Below are 23,723 nucleotides of genomic sequence, written 5' to 3' on the forward strand. Positions count from 1 at the left end.
TTTTGGTTATCTTTTATGGCCATTTCTAGCTTTTCCAGTTTTTTGCATATTTGGTGTTGCTCTGGTCTTAGTGTTTTTTTCTGGTATAATTTTTCAAAGTGGTTTACCCATGTGTCCCCATTTTGAATGGCCAAATCGTCATGTTGTTTTTTGTGTAGTGTTTTCAAGTTTTCCCAGAAACAATTGGAATCAATGGATTCCTCCATGGAGCTGAGTGTATTCTTAATATATTGCTCTTTTTGGTTCTGAGTGTGTTTCTGTATTGTGTTAGTGTCTGACAATAAGTAAGGCGTAGTTCCTCGTTTTCTGGATGTCTGTGTTTTTGGTTTGATATTTTTCTAAGTTTTTTTCCTCATGTTATGGCAATCTCGGTCAAACCATTTTTCATAGTTTTTTGTTTTGGGTTTGTTCTTGCGAGCTTTCAAGTTTGCATTTGTTGCCAAATTATCAAAAATATTGTTTAGTTTACTAACTGCCCGGTTTACGCCTTCTTTATTGTGAGTGTATATGTTATCCAGAAAGGTGTCTAAGAGAGCTTGAGTTGATGCATTGCTAATTGTTTTCTGGTATTTTTCCGTGTCATTTTTGGCCCATCTGTACGATTTTTTGGTGTTGTACAGTTTACTGGGTTGTGTTTCTATGTTGTTTGTTTCTGTCTTTTTGAGGAACATAGTAATTTGACTGTGATCTGACAGTGTTGTTTGTGGTTTGACTGTGAATGCTCTGAAAGAGGATGGGTCTAAGTCTGTAATCATATAGTCTACTGTGCTGCAGCCAAGAGGTGAGCAATAGGTCGATCTTCCTAGGAGGTCTCCTATGAACCTACCATTGACAATGTACAGACCCAGGTTTCGACAGAGCTGTAGTAGCTGTTTTCCATTGGTATTTGACTGCTTGTCACAGTTATGCCTGTATGGAAGGGAAGGGATGTCAAAGTGGTTATTCCCGAAAATGTAATTGTTTCCCTGATTATTGGTGAAGTCTGGTTCTTCACCCGTTCTTGAATTGAGGTCCCCACAGATCAACACGTTCCCCTGGGCCTGGTATTGGATAATTTCCCCCTCCATGTTGGAGAAGGTGTCCTCTTTAAAGTACGGGGAATCGATTGGAGGGATATAAAGTGCGCAAATGTAAACATCTTGGGTGTTTGAGATAATCTCCCTCTCAAGTTTGAGCCACATATGGTTTTCGCCCTTTTTTATAAATTTGATGTAATTCTTAAGTTCTGTTTTAAACCAGATCAGTATGCCTCCGGAGTCTCTGCCTTGGGTTACACTTGGTAATTTATTGGAGGGGACCACCAGCTCAGTGTACCCTTGGGGACAGCCAGTGTGTCCTTTTCCTTTATACCAAGTTTCCTGTAAAATGATAATATCTAGGTCTTTAGTTTCATCTATGAACTCTGGGGTCCTACTTTTCACTTCTCACAGTGAAGAGCGTAGACCTTGGATATTCCAGGTCGAAATATATAAGGATTTCATGTTAAGTTTGATCTTTTACTATGATAGGTTAAAGAGTGGTACGTGTTTGTCGTGTCTAAGTGTGGGAAAAAAAAGATCACATCAGTTGTCTACAAAAGTTAATACAATTTGGTTACAGTTCTTTCTATTAATTAGTCCTTGATCCATAAGGCGGAAGTAGATGCTGCTGCACATCTGCTTATTGTCTCTTAATGGATTGTTTCTGTCTGAGGTATTGCGTACGTCCTGTGCATCTCTCCCTCTGTCTGGCTGGGAGCAGTCCTATTCCCCTGTGGGACAGGAGTGGTGCAGGTCTGATATTGTTGTTTTTCATGGGGATCCTCTCTGGTCTCGGTTGGTGTGTTGGTGGTCCTTGTAGTGTTCCTGATATGTACCCCGCTGATCTCTGGTGGTCGGGGGGGGGTCCTCTTGGAGTCTGGGTATGGACCCGGTTAAAAGCGACGTCCTTCAGGGCTTTAGCAAAGATCGATATTCTTTGCCTTTGGATGTGGACGTGGTCGTAAAGACATTCCTCATCAAGGGTGGGGTGTTGGGCCAGGTGTACGTTGTGGTTTGATTCGCAGTCTCTTGCTATGCTGGCATTTATCTCATGAATTGTGTTGTTGTTGAAGTCTGTTCTCGGCAATATTGTGGAAACAGTGATTCTAGTGTTTGGAAATGTACTGCTTGCTTTCCTAATCATTGCTCTGAGCGATGTTGCTACTTCTTTCTGTTGGGTCTTTAGGTCATTTGTGCCCGTGTGTATTATTATGTGTTGGGGGGAGCCTAATCTGGCTTTGGTCAGCCATCCCATGGCTCTGTTTGTTGTTGGGCACCAGATCTTTTCTACTTTACTTCTAGGGAATAGCTTTTTCTCCCATAGAAATTTCCCATTTGAGTCTATGAGTATTACGACGTCAGCCTTGTTTGTGTTTACTGTCTGGTGGCTTTCGCTTGGACTCATAGTGTGTGTGCTGGGCTGGGGTGTCTGGTGTGTGCGTACCTCTTGTGAGCGGCCCGCTTGTGGTTCCACGGTGGTGGGGGAAGATTGCGAATCAGTATGCTGGTCGGTCTGTGTGGCACCCCTTGTATTGTGTGTCTGTTGCTTTTGTTCCGTGTGGGAGTGCAGCCGTTCCGTCCGGCTCTGTCTTGTCTTATCTCTAGCCTCTGGTTGCTGGTCTAATGGTGTTATCTCTCCTCTATGGCTCTCTTCTTTTCCCTGCAGCTCTTTCACCTGATTCCTAAGTAGATTCACCTGGTTCTCAAGTAGCTTCAGCTCTCTCTTGTGTCTCTCCCTCTCCTGATTTTGATAGTCATTCATTTTGAGGAAGTCCTCTCTAAGTTTAACCACCTCTATCTCTAATTGATTAAATTTATCTTTTGGTTGTATCTGGCTGTGTGATCCCGGGGTATGTGCCTGGTCGGCCCTGGAAGGCTCACTCACTTCCTGGCTAGGCTGGTCGGCCCTGGAGGGCTCACTCACTTCCTGGCTATGCTGCTCTTCTCTTGGTGAGCTGGGAATGGTAGGGGGACTATGTGTGGCTTCCTCCCTGGTAGTTATGCTGGGGTTTGTCAGTTGTATCGTGTGGCTGTGGTTCCCCGGGGTTGGTGTCTGGTTTGAACTGTGTGGCTCGTTCACCTCCTGACCAGGCAGATTTTCTCCTGGTAAGTTGTCAATGTTGTGGGGAGTGCGGGCCACTCTGGGGCTGTTCCTTCCCCCCTTAGTTAATTTTTTCAGTGTCCTGAAGGCTGTTGCAAATTTGTCGAGGTTGCCTTGCACTAATATTGTTCCGGTATTGTACGCGTTGACCGTCGTAGTTGAACTGTCTCCTGGTGTGTTAATTTTCATTATGGACCCATTTGCGGTATTTTCTAGCTTAACATTGGTATAGTGTGATTTTATTGCTGTGATCCAAGCCACTGGCTGATCTGAGTAGAAAATGAGGTTACTTTTTGTCCCATTGTTGTAACAGTCAGCAAAAGTGTTTCTGGTTTTTCTCTCATCTGCTCATGCTTGATCGCTTTTATAGCTTTTTTTGCGGTGTTGGGGGGAATCTGGAAGCGGGGCTGTTGTGGATCTTCTGATTCGCTCATTTTTGGTAAAGTATTGTTGATCTTAGAATAAGCTTTTCTGGGGCCCCGGGTTTGGTGTTTCCCTCTCCCTGTTCGCGAACTTTCCCGGTCCCCCTCTCCGACCCCGTGGTCCCTGGGCCTCGGCTTCGGGGTTCACCCTTCTCAGGCCTGGGTCTGTGAGCCGCTGTTTCCCGGTGCCTTCGGGCTGTTCCCCTCCCCCTCAGAGGTCTCTGTGCCTCTGTCTCGGCCTGGCTCCTCGGGCCTTTCCCTGGCTTCAGTCTCCCTCCCTGGGCCCTGTACTCACAGTCTTGGTTTGCTTCTGGAAGCCTTCTGGTTGCTCCCCTTCACCTCAGAGGTCTCTGGGCCTGGCTCCTCGGGCCTTTCCCGGGCTTTCTATCCTAGACGCCGCTCGGACTGTGCCTCGTTCGCCGTTCGGGTGCTGGACTGCGGTCGTCGCTCGGGTGCTGGACTGCGGCCGTCGCCCGGGTGCTGGACTGCGGTCGTCGCTCGGGTGTTGGACTGCGGCCGCCGATCGGGCCGTGTCTCGTTCGCCGCTCGGGCTCCCCGAGTCACCTCGTTCCGGCTGCCGCTGCGTCTCCGTGCGGCCTCCCCGATTCGCCTCGTTTCCCGAAGCGGCCTCCCCGAGTCTCCTCGCTCCGGCTGCCGCTGCGTCTCCGTGCGGCCTTCGCGCCTCGGTTCCCGATGCGGCCGAGTCACCTCGCTTCTGCTGCTGCTGTGGCCCCGTGCGGCCGCTGTTCTTTGGTTTGTATATTTATTTTTTTTCCCTTATTTCTTTTTTTTTTTCTTTGGCTTTTTTTTTCTAATTTCCTCTGGTTTTTTTTTCCTTTGGTGGTCTCTTTGGTGGTCTTTTCCTTCCTTACTTAATCTAGACTAAACTAAACTTAAACTTAACTAAACAAACTAAACTAACTTAACTAGAACTAAATTTAACTTTAAAACCTTTTTAAACTTGAAATGAACCTGTTTTTTTCCCCACTTTAAACACTAAAAACACTAAAAATTCAGCAGCCCATCTTCAGCATGTGTATTCACTCTGTCTGGCTGTCTCCCTCACTCTCTCTCTCTCTCCCTCTCTCCCCCAGTCTCACTACTCTTTCTCTCTCCCCGTCTCTCTCTCTCCCCCCCGTCTCTCTCTCTCTCCTTCCCTCTCTGTCTCTGTCTGACTCTCTCTCTCCTTCCCTCTCTCTCTGTCTCTCTCTCCTTCCTCTCTCTCTCTCTCCTTCCCTCTCTCTGTCTCTCTCTCCGTCCCTCTCTCTCTCTCTCTCACTCTCTCCTTCCCTCTCCAAATGGGGCAATACCGAATTTCTAGCCCTCTCTCTCTCCCCCCAATCTCTCTCTCTCTACCCGTCTCTTTATCTCTCTCTCTCTCTCCCCACTCTCTCCCTCTCCCCCAGTCTCTCTCTCTCTCTCCCCCACTCTCTCCCTCTCCCTCCACTCTCTCCCTCTCCCCCAAGTCTCTCTCTCTCTCCCCATCTCTCTCTCTCTCTCCCTCAGTCTTTCTCTCTCTCCCCCCCCCACCCCCCCCCGGTCACTCTCTCTCCCCCCCAATCTCTCTCTCGCTCTCTCTCTCTCTCTCTCTATCTCCCCAGTCTCTCTCTCTCTCCCCAGTCTCTCTCTCCCTTCCCCATCTCTCTCTCTCTCTCTCTCCCTCAGTCTCTCCCTCTCTCTCTCTCTCTCCCCCAGTCTCTCTCTCTCTCTCTCTCCCCCAGTCTCTCTCTCTCTCTCCCCCAGTCTCTCTCTCTCTCCCCCTCAGTCTCTCTCTCTCTCTCTCAATTTCAATTCAATTCAATTCAATTCGCTTTATTGGCATGACAAGGTACATCTTATGTTGCCAAAGCATCGAAAAACATTCATGGTTGTACACAAAAATACAGATCTATCCATACAGTGTATAAACAGATATATCCCTGAGTGTATAAATATACATTCATATAATTTGTATATACTCTTTTCTTATATTTAGTGGTTGTCCCTCTATTTATGGCAAGCTGTAACATAGTGTGCCGCTAAGGTTACACAATTTCTCTCTTCCCCTAGTAGGTATGGGAGTTTTTGGTCGTCATTCAAATTTCTGAATTCCGGGCATATTTTTGTGAATTTTGGGTAGAAATTCTCCCTTATGCCCTGATATTTTCTACAAGCTGTGAGGAAGTGCATCTCTGTCTCCACCACTCCCTGACTGCAGTGAGAGCATATCCTGTCCTCTCTTGGTAGCCGGGTCTGCCTGTGTCTACCTTTTTCGATCACCAGGCTATGTTCACTAAGTCTGTACATTGTCAAAGTTTTTCTCAGTTTGCTATCCTTTACCATGGTCAGGTAATCAGCCATGTTGTATTGTCTGTTTAGGGCCAAGTAGCAATTGAGTTTGCTTTGGGTTTTTGTTGTTTCTGTCCAATATGACAGATATTTTTCCTTTTGCTTAGTGACGATTGTGTTGGGTCGAATTCTTTGTGTTACGCTGTCACTGTCCCTCTCTCTATCTCCCCATTCTCTCTCTCTCCCCCCCCCCAGTCTCTCTACTCACTCTCTCTCTCCCCCATCTCTCGCTCTCTCCCCCAGTCTCTCTCTGTCCCCCTCAGTCGCTCTCTCTCTCCCCCTCAGTCTCTCTCTCTCTATTTCCCCAGTCTCTCTCTCTCTCCCCCAGTCTCTCCCTCTCTCTCCCCGTCTCTCTATCTCTCACCCCTCAGTCGCTCTCTCTCTCCCCCTCAGTCTCTCTCTCTCTCTCTCTCTCTATCTCCCCATTCTCCCTCTCCCTCCCCAGTCTCTCTCCTCTCTCTCCCCCCAGTCTCTCTACTCTCTCTCTCTCCCCATCTCTCACTCTATCCCCCAGTCTCTCTCTCTCTCCCCCTCAGTTGCTCTCTCTCTACCCCTCAGTCTCTCTCTCTCTATCTCCCCAGTCTCTCTCTCTCTCTCCCCCAGTCTCTCCCTCTCTCTCCCCGTCTCTCTCTCTCTCTCTCTCCCCCCTCAGTCGCTCTCTCTCTCTCCCCCCTGGTCTCTCTCTCTCTCTCCCCCAGTCTCTCTCTCCCCAGTCTCTCTCCTCTCTCCCCCCAGTCTCTCTACTCTCTCTCTCTCTCCCCTGTCTCTCTCTCTCTCTACCCCAGTCTCTCTCTCTCCCCCTCAGTCGCTCTCTCTCTCCCCCCGTCTCTCTCTCTATCTCCCCGTCTCTCTCTCTCTCTCTCCCTCTCTCCCCCAGTCTCACTACTCTTTCTCTCTCCCCGTCTCTCTCTCTCCCCCCCGTCTCTCTCTCTCTCCTTCCCTCTCTGTCTCTGTCTGACTCTCTCTCTCCTTCCCTCTCTCTCTGTCTCTCTCTCCTTCCCTCTCTCTCTCTCTCCTTCCCTCTCTCTGTCTCTCTCTCCGTCCCTCTCTCTCTCTCTCTCACTCTCTCCTTCCCTCTCCAAATGGGGCAATACCGAATTTCTAGCCCTCTCTCTCTCCCCCCAATCTCTCTCTCTCTACCCGTCTCTTTATCTCTCTCTCTGTCTCCCAGACTCTCTCTCTCTGTCTCCCAGTCTCTCTATCTCTTCCCCCAGTCTCTCTCTCTCTCTCTCTCTCTCCCCCAGTTTCTCTCTCTCCCCGTCTCTCTCTCTCTCTCCCCCCTCAGTCTCTCTCTCTCTCTCTATCTCCCCCGTCTCTCTCCCCCAGTCAATTCAATTTAATTCAATTCAAATCGCTTTATTGGCATGATAAGGTACATCTTATGTTGCCAAAGCATCAAAAAACATTTATGGTTGAACACATAAACGCAGATCTATTCATACATTGTATAAACAGGTATATCCCTGAGTGTATAAATATACATTCGTATAATTTGTATATACTCTTTTCTTAGGTTTACTGGTTGTCCCTCTGTTTATGGCAAGCTGTAACATAGTGTGCCGCTAAGGTTACACAGTTTCTCTGTTCCCCTAGTAGGTATGGGAGTTTTTGGTCGTCATTCAAATTTCTGAATTCAGGGCATATTTGTGTGAATTTTTGGTAGAAATTCTCCCTGATGCCCTGATATTTTCCACAAGCTGTGAGGAAGTGCATCTCTGTCTCCACCACTCCCTGACTTCAGTGAGAGCATATCCTGTCCTCTCTTGGCAGCCGGGTCTGTCTGTGTCTGCCTTTTTCGATGGCCAGGCTATGTTAACTAAGTCTGTACCTTGTCAAGGTTTTTCTCAGTTTGCTATCCTTTACCATGGTCAGGTATTCAGCCATGTTGTATTGTCTGTTTAGGGCCAAGTAGCAATTGAGTTTGTTTTGGGTTTTTGTTGTTTCTGCCCAGTATGACAGGTATTTTTCCTTTTGCTTAGTGACAATTGTGTTGGGTCGAATTCTCTGTGTTACGATGTCACTGTCCTGGGGCTGGTTATTGTTAGTAGTGTTAGTGGTTGCTTCACTGAGTCCCAGGACTAGTTGACTGAGGGTATTCTTCTTTATGGTCCTCTCTTGGCATTTCAGGGCTTCGTAATGATAGCAGTGGGGGTTGCTCATTTTTAGGTGTTTCCAAAATTTGGTGGCTCTTTTTTGGATAGTAATTATTAATGGATATTGGCCTAGTTCTGCCCTGCATGCATTGTTTATGGTTTTCCTTTGAGTCCGGAGGATACTTTTACAGAATTCTGCATGTAGGATCTCAATTGGGTGTTTGTCCCATTTTGCAAATTCTTGTTGTGTTAGCGGTCCCCACACCTCACTGCCATAGAGTGCAATTGGTTCAATTACTGATTTAAAAATTTTGAGCCAAATGCTAATTGGGATTTCTATTTGGATTGATCTTTTAATGGCATAGAAAGCCCTTCTAGCTTTCTCTTTCAGTTCTCTCTTTCTCCCCCAGTCTCTCTCTCTCTCTCCCCCCCAGTCTCTCTCTCTATCTCCCAGTCTCTCTCTCTCCCCCAGTCTCTCTCTCTCTCTCCCCCCCAGTCTCTCTCTCTATCTCCCAGTCTCTCTCTCTCCCCCAGTCTCTCTCTCTCTCCCCCCCAGTCTCTCTCTCTATCTCCCAGTCTCTCTCTCTCCCCCAGTCTCCCAGTCTCTCTCTCTCCTCCAGACTCTCTCTCCTCCAGTCTCTCTTTCCCAGTCTCTCTCTCTCTCCGTCTCTCTCTCTCCTCCAGTCTCTCCCTCCTCCAGTCTCTCCCTCTCTCTCCCCAATCTCTATCTCGCTCCCCATCTCTCTATCTCTCTCTCTCTGTCTCCCAGTCTCTCTAGCTCTCTCTCTCCCCAGTCTCTCTCTCCCTTCCCCCGTCTCTCTCTCTCTCTCACCTCAGTCTCTCTCTCTCTCTCCCCGTCTCTCTCCCCCAGTCTCTCTCTCTCTCCCCCCCAGTCTCTCTCTCTCTCTCTCCCCCAGTCTCTCTCTCTCTCCCCCAGTCTCTCTACTCTCTCTCTCTCCCATCTCTCTCTCTCCCCCCCAGTCTCTCTCTCTCCCCCCCCCCCAGTCTCTCTCTCGCCCCCCCAGGCTCTCCCTCTCCCCCCAGTCTCTCTCTCTCTCTCCCCCACTCTCTCTCTCTCTCCCCCAGTCTCTCTCTCTCTCCCCATCTCTCTCTCTCTCTCTCTCCCCCCATCTCCCTCTCTCTCTCTCCCCTTCTCTCTCTCTCTCTCTCCCCTCAGTCTCTCTCTCTCTCCCCCCCACGCCCCCCGGTCTCTCTCTCGCTCTCTCTCTCTCTATCTCCCCAGTCTCTCTCTCTCTCCCCAGTCTCTCTCTCAATTCAATTCAATTCAATTCAAATCGCTTTATTGGCATGACAAGTTACATCTTATATTGCCAAATCTTCGGAAAACATTCATGTTTGTTCACAAAAATACAGATCTATCCATACAGTGTATAAACAGATATATCCCTGAGTGTATAAATATACTTTCATATAATTTATATATACTCTTTTCTTATATTTAGTGGTTGTCCCTCTGTTTATGGCAAGCTGTAACATAGTGTGCCGCTAGTGTTATGCAACTTCTCTCTTCCCCTAGTAAGTATGGGAGTTTTTGGTCGTCATTCAAATTTCTGAATTCCGGGCATATTTTTGTGAATTTTGGGTTGAAATGCTCCCTTATGCCCTGATATTTTCTACAAGCTGTGAGGAAGTGCATCTCTGTCTCCACCACTCCCTGACTGCAGTGAGAGCATATCCTGTCCTCTCTTGGTAGCCGGGTCTGTCTGTGTCTACCTTTTTCGATCGCCAGGTTATGTTCACTAAGTCTGTACATTGTCAAAGTTTTTCTCAGTTTGCTATCCTTTACCATGGTCAGGTAATCAGCTATGTTGTATTGTCTGTTTAGGGCCAAGTAGCAATTGAGTTTGCTTTGGGTTTTTGTTGTTTCTGCCCAATATGACAGATATTTTTCCTTTTGCTTAGCGACGATTGTGTTGGGTCGAATACTTTGTGTTACGCTGTCACTGTCCTGGGGCTGGTTATTGTTAGTAGTGTTAGTAGTTACTTCACTGAGTCCCAGGACTAGTTGACTGAGGGTATTCTTCTTTATGGTCCTCTCTTGGCATTTCAGGGCTTCGTAATGATAGCATTGGGGGTTGCTCATTTCTAGGTGTTTCCAAAATTTGGTGGCTCTTTTTTGGATAGTGATTATTAATGGATATTGGCCTAGTTCTGCCCTGCATGCATTGTTTATGGTGTTCCTTTGAGTCCGGAGGATACTTTTACAGAATTCTGCATGTAGGATCTCAATTGGGTGTTTGTCCCATTTTGCAAATTCTTGTTGTGTTAGCGGTCCCCACACCTCACTGCCATAGAGTGCAATTGGTTCAATGACTGATTTGAAAATTTTTAGCCAAATGCTAATTGGGATTTCTATTTGGATTGATTTTTTAATGGCATAGAAAACCCTTCTTGCTTTCTCTTTCAGTTCATTCACAGCCAGTTTGAAATTTCCCGTAGAACTGATTTTTAAGCCCAAGTATGTGTAGTTAGTGGTTTGTTCAATTTTGGTTGTTCCTAGTGTGAAATTTATTTTGGGCCCCTGATGGCTGGCTCTTTGCTGGAACACAAGGACTTTGGTTTTTTGGGGATTTATTGTCAGGGCCCAAGTCTGGCAGTACGACTCCAGCAGATCCAGGTTCTGCTGTAGACCCTCCTTAGTTGGTGACAGCAGAACCAGGTCGTCTGCATAGAGGAGGAATTTAACCTTGGATTCATATAGGGTGAGGCCGGGTGCTGTAGATTGTTCAAGCAGTTTTGCCAATTCATTTATGTAAATATTAAAGAGTGTCGGTGAGATTGGCGAGCCCTGTGATGCACTATCAATTGCTACAAAAGACTGGAGATTGAGTAAGTAATAAACAGGCTTTTATTACCAAAGAACAGAGCATGCCTCTTGGGGTTGCCTGGTATCCAAAAGGGCCGGAGGCGTCTGAGCAGCGACCTTTATACCCAGCCATGAGGGTGGAGCCAGGGGCGGAGTCAGCTGAGGCATGCACAGACAAGTACAACAATACTAACAACAGTGGTTTACCACATTCACCCCTTGTTTAGAATTGAGTCCGGCGGGGTGAAGTGCACTAAAAATTCGTGTACTGAAGTCTATCAGGAGGCCTTGTAAGCCGTCCTGAGCGTTGCAGCAGCGGCGGTGATGGTGCAGCATCCAACGGTGAACCCGGTGTCTCGTTCAGAGGAGGTGTAGCAGGTGGCGGACCCTGGGGCTGCTGCATGCCGTCTACAGGGGTCAGAGCATGGGTAATGGGAGGTAGCGATGGTGGTCTCTCAGAGGCACCCGAAGGTGCGAGGTCTCGTGCGGGGACTGTGTCCTGGGGGTAGGCAGGAGTAGCGGTGGGTGGCGAAGAGGGTGTTTCAGGAGCACCTGCAGGTGCGAGGTCTCGAATGGAGACTGTGTCCTCCCGCCCGTCCGGGTACACCACGTAAGCATACTGCGGGTTAGCGTGGAGGAGGCTCACCCTCTCGACCAGGGGGTCCGCCTTATGGGTCCTCACGTGCTTCCGCAGTAGGACGGGACCTGGAGAAGTCAGCCATGTTGGTAGCGAAATCCCCGACGTGGACTTCCTGGGGAAGGAGAACATTCTCTCGTGAGGAGTGGCATTGGTGGGTGTACAGAGCAGCGACCGAATGGAATGGAGCGCCGCAGGGAGGACCTCCTGCCAGCGGGAGGTCGGAAGGCCCTTAGATTTTAAGTTTAAAAGGACTGCCTTCCAGACTGTCGCATTCTCCCTTTCCACCTGGCCGTTACCCCGGGGGTTGTAGCTGGTGGTCCTGCTTGTAGCAATGCCTCTCGCGAGCAGGTACTGCCGAAGTTCGTCGCTCATAAAAGATGAGCCCCTGTCGCTATGGATATAGCTAGGGAAACCGAACAAGGCGAAGAGGTCATTCAGACATTTAATGACCGTGGTACTGGTCATGTCCGAGCAAGGGATGGCAAACGGGAAACGGGAGTACTCATCAATTATATTGAGGAAGTACACATTGCGGTCAGAGGAGGGGAGGGGCCCTTTAAAATCGATGCTCAGCCGCTCGAAGGGGCGCGTGGCTTTGATCAGGCTCGCTCTGTCTGGCCTATAAAAATGCGGCTTGCACTCGGCACAGATCTGGCAGTTCCTGGTCATGGTCCTGACCTCCTCGATGGAGTAGGGCAGGTTACGGGATTTGATAAAATGGAAGAACCTGGTGACCCCCGGGTGGCAGAGGTCATTGTGGAGGGTCTGTAGCCTATCAACCTGCGCGTTGGCGCACGTACCACGTGATAGGGCATCTGGGGGCTCATTGAGTTTCCCGGGCCGGTACAAGATATCGTAATTGTAGGTGGAGAGTTCGATTCTCCACCTTAAGATCTTGTCATTCTTGATTTTGCCCCGCTGCTTATTATGAAACATAAAAGCCACTGAACGCTGGTCAGTGAGCAGGGTAAATCGTTTTCCGGCCAGGTAATGCCGCCAATGTCGCACGGCTTCCACAATGGCCTGGGCCTCCTTTTCGACAGAGGAGTGTCGAATCTCGGGGCCCTGGAGGGTCCTTGAGAAAAAGGCCACGGGTCTCCCCGCCTGGTTAAGGGTTGCAGCTAGGGCAAAGTCGGATGCGTCGCTCTCCACTTGAAAAGGAAGGGACTCATCCACAGCGTGCATTGTGGCCTTCGCAATGTCTCCTTTTATGAGAGTGAAGGCTGCACAGGCCTCTGCTGTCAGGGGGAAGGAGGCGGACTTGATGAGGGGTCGGGCTTTATCCGCATAGTTGGGCACCCACTGCGCATAGTAAGAGAAAAACCCCAGGCATCTCTTCAGTGCTTTCTGGCAGTGGGGGAGGGGGAGCTCCATAAGGGGGCGCATTCTATCGGGGTCTGGGCCGATGACTCCGTTCTCCACTACGCAGCCAAGAATAGCAAGGCGCGTAGTACGAAACATACATTTGTCTTTGTTGTATGTGAGATTCAGCCGCTGGGCCGTCCGGAGGAATTTCTCTAGATTAACGTCGTGGTCCTGCTGGTCGTGGCCGCAGATGGTGACATTGTCTAGATATGGGAAAGTGGCCTGGAGCGCGTTCTGGTCAACCATCCGGTCCATCTCCCGTTGGAAGACAGAAACTCCGTTGGTGACGCCGAAGGGAACTCTGAGAAAGTGATAGAGCCGACCGTCAGCTTCAAAAGCTGTGTACTGGCGGTCCTCAGCCCTGATGGGGAGCTGGTGGTATGCCGACTTCAGATCAATCGTCGAGAACACCCGGTATTGTGCTATCTGATTGACCATGTCAGATATGCGGGGGAGTGGATATGCATCCAGCTGGGTGTAGCGGTTGATCGTCTGGCTGTAGTCAATAACTAGGCGCTGTTTGCCGCCAGCCTTCACCACCACCACTTGTGCTCGCCATGGGCTATTGCTGCTCTCGATAATCCCTTCCTTCAGGAGTCTCGCTACCTCGGATTTAATGAAACCCCTATCCCCGGCACTGTAACGCCTACTTTTGGTAGCGATGGGCTTACAGTCGCGGGTGAGGTTAGCGAACAAGGAGGGGGGGGAGACTTTAAGGGTGGAGAGGCTGCAAATGGCGCGCGGCGGGCGATTTAAAAACTGCTGGCTGCAGACTGTGAGAGGGGGGAGGGGTCCACCATACGCTAAAGTGACACTCTTAAGGTGGCACTGAAAATCCAACCCCAGTAGGACGGCAGCGCAGAGATGGGGCAGGACCAGAAGTTTAAAATTTTTGTATTCAGTACCCCGCACTGAAAGAGTCACCATACAGTAGCCACCGACGTCCGCTGACTGGGCTTTGGAAGCCATAGAGATGCGATGACGCGTCGGCAGGACCGGGAGAGAGTAACTGCGCACCGTGTCGGGGTGTATAAAACTCTCCGTGCTCCCGCTGTCAAAAAGGCAGGTAGTGGCGCAGCCGTTTACCGTAATGTCCATCATGGACCTGGACAGTTGATGCGGGAGAGATTGATCCAGCGTCACGGAAGCCAGCGTATGTTCAAGCGTGTCGATGCGGTCGTCCGATGAGGCGGTGGTGGAGTCCGGGTCCCCCGTAACCAAAGTCGGAGGCGTCCAAGATGGCAGACAAAATGGCGGCGCCCACGGTCCCCACGCGGCTGGGGGAGCCCAAGATGGCGGACAAGATGGCTGCGCCCACGGTTCGCACGCAGCGCTGCTGGCGTTAGCGGTCTTCCCTTTGCAGGCGCTAACGTAGTGACCTTTCTTCCCGCAGCCGGAGCAGGTAGCATTCTTCGCGGGGCAGCGTGCTCTAGGGTGTTTAGCTTGGCCACAAAAATAGCATTTTTGTGCCTTGGACATCGCTGCAGCAGTTGGAGGTGGCGGTCCCATGGCCCAAGATTGCGGCGTCCACGGCGCGGGGTGATGAGGGGAGAAAGCGTCCATATTTCTGTGGGCCGCGTCGAGCGAGAGCGCGAGGGACACTGCCTTTGTCAGGTCTATTTCACCCTTCTCCAGCAGCCTCTGCTGGGAGTAGTCGGACCTTAGACCCGCAACGAAAGCGTCTCGTATCAGTCCCTCCGCATGTGCCGCGGCCGATACTTCCTTGCAGTCGCAGCCGCGTCCGAGTACCCGCAGTGCCCGTAGGAAGGCTTCCACCGATTCCCCGGGCTGCTGTCTGCGAGATCTTAAAAGGTGCCTGGCATAGACCGTGTTAACCGGGCGTGCATACTGCCCTTTCAGTAGGTCGATAGCCGCCGCGTAGGTCGTCGCATCTTGGATTAAAGTATAGACTTGGTGGCTCACCTTCGAGGCCAGGATTTTCAGTTTATTTTCATCAAGAGTCACGGTCGAGGCTTCCAGATACGCCTCAAAGCAACGCAGCCATTGTGCGAATTTAGTCGACGAACCCGCTTCTTGGGGGTCTAGGTCCAGGCATGTTGGTCTGAGGGCTCGCAGCAGCGCCTGCTGCTCAGCGTTTTGCGCCATCGGTTGATCAGCATCCGCAGCCAACATTTAACTTTGGTAATAAAATTGATGCACTATCAATTGCTACAAAAGACTGGAGATTGAGTAAGTAATAAACAGGCTTTTATTACCAAAGAACAGAGCATGCCTCTTGGGGTTGCCTGGTATCCAAAAGGGCCGGAGGCTTCTGAGCAGCGACCTTTATACCCAGCCATGAGGGTGGAGCCAGGGGCGGAGTCAGCTGAGGCATGCACAGACAAGTACAACAATACTAACAACAGTGGTTTACCACACCCTGCATCACCCCCCGCCCCTGTGGGAAGTATTTTGTTTGTTTGTCTCCAATTTTAACTGCACATTTGTTGTTTGTATACATTGATTTAATTACATCATATGTTTTTCCCCCTACCCCCTACCCCCTGCTCCCTTCCCCATCTCTCTCTCTCTCCCCCAGTCTCTCTCTCTCTCCCCCTCAGTCTCTCTCTCTCTCTCTCTATCTCCCCATTCTCTCTCTCTCCCCAGTCTCTCTCCTCTCTCTCCCCGCAGTCTTTCTACTCTCTCTCTCTCTCCCCCATCTCTCTCTCTCTCTCCCCCAGTCGCTCTCTACCCCCCCAGTCTCTCTCTCTCTCTCCCCCACTCTCTCCCTCTCCCCCAGTCTCTCTACTCTCTTTCTCTCCCCTGTCTCTCTCTCTCTCTACCCCAGTCTCTCTCTCTCTCCCCCTCAGTCGCGCTCTCTCTCCCCCTTCAGTCTCTCTCTCTATCTCCCCAGTCTCTCTCTCTATCTCCCCGTCTCTCTCTCTCTCCCTCTCTCCCCCCAGTCTCTCTACTCTTTCTCTCTCCCCGTCTCTCTCTCTCTCAATTCAATTCAATTCAATTCAAATCGCTTTATTGGCATGACAAGTTACATCTTATGTTGCCAAAGCATCGAAAAACATTCATGTTTGTACACAAAAATACAGATCTATCCATACAGTGTATAAACAGATATATCCCTGAGTGTATAAATATACTTTCATATAATTTATATATACTCTTTTCTTATATTTAGTGGTTGTCCCTCTGTTTATGGCAAGCTGTAACATAGTTTGCCGCTAGTGTTACACAATTTCTCTCTTCCCCTAGTAGATATGGGAGTTTTTGGTCGCCCTTCAAGTTTTTGAATTCCGGGCATATTTTTGTGAATTTTGGGTTGAAATTCTCCCTTATGCCCTGATATTTTCTACAAGCTGTGAGGAAGTGCATCTCTGTCTCCACCACTCCCTGACTGCAGTGAGAGCATATCCTGTCCTCTCTTGGTAGCCGGGTCTGCCTGTGTCTACCTTTTTCGATCACCAGGCTATGTTCACTAAGTCTGTACATTATCAAGGTTTTTCTCAGTTTGCTATCCTTTACCATGGTCAGGTAATCAGCCATGTTGTATTGTCTGTTTAGGGCCAAGTAGCAATTGAGTTTGCTTTGGGTTTTTGTTGTTTCTGCCCAATATGACAGATATTTTTCCTTTTGCTTAGCGACGATTGTGTTGGGTCGAATTCTTTGTGTTACGCTGTCACTGTCCAGGGGCTGGTTATTGTTAGTCCCTCTCTTCCCCCAGTCTCTCTACTCTTTCTCTCTCCCCGTCTCTCTATCTCTCCCCCAGTCTCTCTCTCTCCTTCCATCTCTGCCTCTGTCTGTCTCTCTCTCTCCTTCCCTCTCTCTCTGTCTCTCTCTCCTTCCCTCTGTCTCTCTCTCCTTCCCTCTCTCTCTCTCCTTCCCTCTCCAAACAGGGCGATACCAAATTTCTAGCCCTCTCCCTCTCTCTCCCCCCAATCTCTCTCTCTCTCCCCGTCTCTTTATCTCTCTCTCTGTCTCCCAGTCTCTCTCTCTCTGTCTCCCAGTCTCTCTATCTCTTCCCCGTCTCTCTCTCTCTCTCTCCCCCAGTTTCTCTCTCTCCCCCAGTCTCCCAGTCTCTCTCTCTCCTCCAAACTCTCCCTCCTCCAGTCTCTCTCTCCCAGTCTCTCTCTCTCTCGCCTCCAGTCTCTCCCTCCTCCAGTCTCTCTCTCTCTCTCTCCCTAATCTCTCTCTCACTCCCCGTCTCTCTATCTCTCTCTCTCTGTCTCCCAGTCTCTCTATCTCTCTCTCTCCCCAGTCTCTCTCTCTCTCCCCCAGTCTCTCTCTCTCTCCCCCATCTCTCTCCCCCAGTCTCTCTCCTCTCTCTCCCCCAGTCTCTCTCTCTCTCCCCGAGTCACTCTCTCTCTCCCCCCCAGTCAATTCAATTCAATTCAATTCAAATCGCTTTATTGGCATGATAAGGTACATCTTATGTTGCCAAAGCATCAAAAAACATTTACAGATACTCTTTTCTTAGGTTTACTGGTTGTCCCTCTGTTTATGGCAAGCTGTAACATAGTGTGCCGCTAAGGTTACACAGTTTCTCTGTTCCCCTAGTAGGTATGGGAGTTTTTGGTCGTCATTCAAATTTCTGAATTCAGGGCATATTTGTGTGAATTTTTGGTAGAAATTCTCCCTGATGCCCTGATATTTTCCACAAGCTGTGAGGAAGTGCATCTCTGTCTCCACCACTCCCTGACTTCAGTGAGAGCATATCCTGTCCTCCCTTGGCAGCCGGGTCTGTCTGTGTCTGCCTTTTTCGATGGCCAGGCTATGTTTACTAAGTCTGTACCTTGTCAAGGCATTCGTAACAAAATAGATGTGTTAATGGCACAAATGGATGGGCCGGAAATAAAGGTTCTAAATTGGGGGAAGGCCGATTTTAATAGGATAAGGCAGGATCTGGCCAAAATGGACTGGGATCAGCTACTTGTAGGAAATCCGCATCGGAGCAATGGGAGGCTTTCAGAAGGGAGATTGAGATCATACAATGGTGTGCGGGTTAGGTTGATTGGCTATGATAAATTGACCCTTAGTGTTAGGGGGATTAAATACGTGGGGTTACAGGGATAGGGTGGGATATGTGTTGGTGTAGGGGTTACGGGGATCGGGTGGGATATGTGTCGGTGCAGGCTCGATGGGCCGAAATGGCCTCAATCTGCACTGTGGGGTTTCTGTGATTCTGTGATTCAGTGAATGGCAACATGTTCCCGTAAAGGTCAAGGGTGGTTCCAAAAACCACAGGGAACCTTGGATGTCAGGGGATATACGAGAATGGATTAGGAAAAAAAGGAGGGCTTTTGGCAGATACAAAAGGTTCAAGACGGAGGAAGCCCTAGAGGAGTACAAAAAGTGCAGGGGGATACTTAAAAAAGAAATTAGGAGATCAAGGAGGGGCCATGAAATAACACTGGCGAGCAAAATAAAGGAAAATCCTAAGATGTTTTATAAGTATATTAAGGGTAAGAGGATAACTAGGGAAAAAATAGGGCCCATTAGGGACAAAAGTGGCAATCTGTGTGTGGAGCCGGAAGATGTAGGAGGGGTTCTGAATGAATTTTTTGCATCTGTTTTCACTGTGGAGAAGGACGATGTAGACATAGAAATAGGGCGGGGGGACTGTGATATGCTCGAACATATTAACATCGAGAGGGAGGAGGTATTGGTGGTTTTAGCTGGCCTAAAAATGGATAAATCCCCAGGCCTGGATGAAATGTATCCCAGGCTGCTGTGCGAGGCAAAGGAAGAGATTGCGGGGGCTCTAACACATATATTCAGGACCTCTCTGGCCACAGGGGATGTGCCAGAGGACTGGAGAACCGCTAATGTAGTACCATTATTCAAGAAGGGAAGAAGGGAAAAACCGGGGAACTACAGGCCAGTGAGCCTAACATCAGTGGTAGGAAAATTATTGGAAAAAATTCTGAGGGACAAAATTTGTCTCCACTTGGAGAGGCAAGGATTAATCAGGGATAGTCAACATGGCTTTGTCAAGGGAAGATCATGTCTGACTAATTTGATTGAATTTTTTGAGGGGGTGACTAGGTGTGTGGATGAGGGTAACGCAGTGGATGTGGTATACATGGATTTCAGTAAGGCCTTCGATAAAGTCCCGCACAGGAGACTGGTCAAGAAGGTAAGAGCCCATGGAATCCAGGGTGCCTTGGCACATTGGATACAAAACTGGCTTAGTGGCAGAAGGCAGAGGGTGATGGTCGAATGTTGTTTTTGTGACTGGAAGCCTGTGGCCAGTGGGGTACCACAGGGATCGGTGCTGGGTCCCTTGCTGTTTGTGGTCTACATTAATGACTTGGATATGAATGTAAAAGGTATGATCAGTAAGTTCGCGGATGATACAAAAATTGGTAGGGTGGTAAATAGCGAGGAGGGTAGCCTCAGTCTGCAGGACGATATAGATGGGTTGGTCACATGGGCGGAACAGTGGCAAATGGAATTTAACCCGGAAAAGTGCGAGGTGATGCACTTTGGGGGGACTAACAAGGCAAGGGAATACACAATGAATGGTAAGACCCTAGGCAAGACGGAGGGTCAGAGGGATCTGGGTGTGCAAGTACACAGATCCCTGAAGGTGGCGGAACAGGTGGATAAGGTGGTAAAAAAGGCATATGGGATACTTGCCTTCATTAGCCGAGGCATTGAATATAAGAGCAAGGAGGATATGATGGAGCTGTATAAAACACTGGTTAGGCCACAGCTGGAATACTGTGTGCAGTTCTGGTCACCACACTACAGGAAGGATGTGATCGCGTTGGAGAGGGTGCAGAGGAGGTTCACCAGGATGTTACCAGGGCTGGAGCGCTTCAGCTATGAAGAGAGACTGGGCAGATTGGGTTTGTTTTCCTTGGAGCAGAGGAGGCTGAGGGGGGACATGATTGAGGTGTACAAAATTATGAGGGGCATAGATAGGATGGATGCTGAGGAGCTTTTTCCCTTAGTAGAGGGGTCAATAACTAGGGGGCATAGATTCAAGGTAAAGGGCGGCAGGTTTAGAGGGGATTTGAGAAAGAACTTTTTCACCCAGAGGGTGGTTGGAGTCTGGAACTCACTGCCTGAAAGGGTTGTGGAGGCAGGAACCCTCACAACATTTAAGAAGCATTTGAATGAGCACTTGAAATGCCACAGCATACAAGGCTACGGACCAAATGCTGGAATATGTGATTAGATTAGACAGGGCTTGATGGCCGGCGTGGACACGATGGGCCGAAGGGCCTCTATCCGTGCTGTATAACTCTATGACTCTATGAAATAACTACATATGGCTATGATCTTGTGGCCATTACAGAAACATGGCTGCAGGGTAACAATGCCTGGGAATTAAACATACCATGTTATTTAACGATCAGGAAGGACAGGCAGGAAGGAAGGGGGGGTGGGGTGGCTATGTTAATAAAGGAAGGAATCACTGTAATACAAAGAAATGATATTGGGTCAAAAGATCAGGACAATGAAACAGTTTGGGTGGAGGTAAGGAATAATAAGGGGAAAAAAACACTTGTGGGCCTAGTCTATAGGCCTCCGAACTGTGGCAACTCTGTTGGACGGAGTATCAATCAGGAAATAGTTGAGGCTTGTAATAAGGGAACATCTATAATTATGGGGGATTTTAACTATCATATTAATTGGACAAATCAAATTGGGCAGGGCTGCCTTGAGGATGAGTTCATTGAGTGTATTAGGGATGGGTTTCTTGAGCAGTATGTAACTGAACCGACCAGGGGGCAGGCAACCTTAGATCTGGTCCTGTGTAATGAGACAGGATTAATTAAAAATGTCCCAGTAAAGGATCCCCTTGGAATGAGTGACCATAACATGGTTGAATTCCATATTCAATTAGAGGGTGAGAAGGTTGGATCTCAAACAAGCGTGCTAAGCTTGAATAAAGGAGACTATGAAGGTATGAGAGCGGAATTGAGTAGAGTGGACTGGGAAAATAGATTAAAGGGTAAGACGATACATGATCAGTGGTGTACATTTAAGGAGTTATTTTACAACTTCCAAAAAGTATATATTCCACTGGGAAGAAAAGGGTGTAAAAGAAAAGACAGCCATCCGTGGCTAAGTAAAGAAATTAAGGATAGTATTTGACTAAAAACAAGGGCATATAAGGTAGCCAAATCTAGTGGGAGGATAGAGGATTGGGAAAACTTTAAAAGACAGCAAAAAATAACAAAAAGATTGATTAAGAAAGGGAAGATAGATTATGAAAGTAAATTAGCAAAAAATATAAAAACAGATAGTAAGAGTTTTTATAGTTATATAAAAAGAAAAAGGGTGGCTAAAGTAAATGTTGGTCCCTTAGAGGATGAGACCGGGAAATTAATGGTGGGAAATATGGAGATGGCAAAAACACTGAATGAATATTTTACATCAATCTTTACAGTAGAAGACACTAAGAATATCCCAACACTGGACAAACAGGGGGCTAAAGGGGGGGAGGAGCTAAACACGATCAAAATCACTAAGGAAGTGGTACTCGGTAAAATAATGGGACACAAGGCGGATAAATCACCTGGACCTGACGGCTTACATCCTAGGGTCATGAGGGAAGTGGCGGTAGGGATTGTGGATGCATTGGTAATAATTTTCCAAAACTCCCTGGACTCGGCAATGGTCCCGGCAGACTGGAAAACTGCTAATGTAACGCCCTTATTTAAAAAGGGCAGTAGACAGAAGGCTGGAAACTATAGACCGGTTAGCCTAACATCTGTGGTAGGTAAAATTTTGGAGTCCATTATTAAGGAGACAGTAACAGGACATTTGGATAATCATAATTTAATAGGACAAATTCAGCATGGTTTTATGAAGGGGAAGTCATGTTTGACAAATTTGCTGGAGTTCTTTGAGGAAGTAACATTTAGGGTGGATAAAGGGGAACCAGTGGACGTAGTGTATTTAGACTTCCAAAAGGCATTTGACAAGGTGCCACACAAAAGATTATTGCTTAAGATAAAAAATCACGGGATTGGGGGTAATATTCTGGCATGGATAGAGGATTGGCTATCTAACAGAAGGCAGAGAGTTGGGATAAATGGTTCATTCTCAGACTGGCAATCAGTAACTAGTGGTGTTCCGCAGGGGTCAGTGCTGGGTCCCCAACTCTTTACAATCTATATTAACGATTTGGATGAGGGGACCGAGTGTAACATATCAAAGTTTGCAGATGATACTAAGATGGGGGTAAAGCAGTGAGTGAGGAGAACATAAAAAACCCTTAAGGGGACATAGACAGGCTAAGTAAGTGGGCAGAGATTTGGCAGATGGAATACAATACTGGAAAGTGTGAGGTTATGCACTTTGGCAGGAAAAATCGTAGAGCAAGTTATTATCTTAATGACAAGAAACTGGAAAGTACTGAAGTAAAAAGGGATCTGGGGGTCCTGGTGCACGAAACTCAAAAGGTTAGTATGCAGGTGCAGCAAGTGATTAAGAAGGCCAATGGAATGTTGGCTTTCATTGCTAGGGGGATAGAATATAAAAATAGGGAGGTATTGCTTCAGTTGTACAAGGTATTGGTGAGACCGCACCTGGAATACTGCGTACAGTTTTGGTGTCCATACTTAAGAAAGGACATACTTGCTCTCGAGTCAATACAAAGAAGGTTCACTCGGTTAATCCCGGGGATGAGGGGATGGACATATGAGGAGAGGTTGAGTAGATTGGGACTCTACTCATTGGAGTTCAGAAGAATGAGAGGCGATCTTATTGAAACATATAAGATTGTGAAGGGGTTGGATCGGGTGGATGCAGGGAAGATGTTCCCGATGATGGGTGAAACTAGAACTAGGGGGCATAGTCTTAGAATAAGGGGCTGCTCTTTCCAAACTGAGATGAGGAGGAACTACTTCACTCAGAGGATGGTAGGTCCATGGAATATGCTGCCCCAAAAAGCTGTAGAAGCTACATCATTACATAAATTTAAAACAAAAATAGACAGTTTCCTAGAAGTAAAGGGAATTAAGGGTTACGGGGAGCAGGCAGGAATTTGGACGAGTCTAGGTTCGGATCGGTCATGGCCCTGTGGTTAGCGGAGCGGGCCCAGGGGCCGTGTAGCCTGATCCTGCTCCGATTTCGTGTGTCTAATTCTGTTAGATGCAGGAGATGGTTCTGTGATAGTGGATTGGCAGTTAGGATCAGATCAGCCATGATCTTATTGAATGGCGGAGCACGCTCGAGGGGCCGATTGGCCTACTCCTGCTCCTATTTCTTATGTTCTTATGTTCTTATGTTTTCTCAGTTTGCTATCCTTTACCATGGTCAGGTATTCAGCCATGTTGTATTGTCTGTTTAGGACCAAGTAGCAATTGAGTTTGTTTTGGGTTTTTGTTGTTTCTGCCCAGTATGACAGGTATTTTTCCTTTTGCTTAGTGACAATTGTGTTGGGTCGAATTCTCTGTGCTACGATGTCACTGTCCTGGGGCTGGTTATTCAAGGCTTCATAATGATAGCAGTGGGGGTTGCTCATTTTTAGGTGTTTCCAAAATTTGGTGGCTCTTTTTTGGATAGTAATTATTAATGGCTATTGGCCTAGTTCTGCCCTGCATGCATTGTTTATGGTTTTCCTTTGAGTCCGGAGGGTACTTTTACAGAATTCTGCATGTAGGATCTCAATTGGGTGTTTGTCCCATTTTGCAAATTCTTGTTGTGTTAGCGGTCCCCACACCTCACTGCCATAGAGTGCAATTGGTTCAATTACTGATTTAAAAATTTTGAGCCAAATGCTAATTGGGATTTCTATTTGGATTGATCTTTTAATGGCATAGAAAGCTTTCTCTTTCAGTTCATTCACAGCCAGATGAAATTTCCCGTAGAGCTGATTTTTATGCCCAAGTATGTGTAGTTAGTGGTTTGTTCGATTTTGGTTGTTCCTAGTGTGAAATTTATTCTGTGTCCCTGATGTCTGGATCTCTCTCTCTCTATCTCCCCAGTCTCTCTCTCTCTATCTCCCCAGTCTCTCT

General features: G+C 48.0%; 1 protein-coding gene across 1 annotated transcript in view; it reads left to right on the forward strand.

The window, feature by feature from the left end:
• The window catches only part of LOC147106505 (lysosomal acid phosphatase-like), a gene marked incomplete at its 5' end in the record, with an annotated part of 147,412 nt that overhangs the window by 22,551 nt on the left and 101,138 nt on the right, over positions 1–23,723 (forward strand). The gene's annotated exons all lie outside the window — the stretch shown is intronic.

This window comes from Somniosus microcephalus, chromosome 15 (assembly GCF_052327205.1).
Source record: "Somniosus microcephalus isolate GS21.2 chromosome 15, FLI_Smic_1.0, whole genome shotgun sequence".
Classification (NCBI taxonomy): domain Eukaryota; kingdom Metazoa; phylum Chordata; class Chondrichthyes; order Squaliformes; family Somniosidae; genus Somniosus; species Somniosus microcephalus.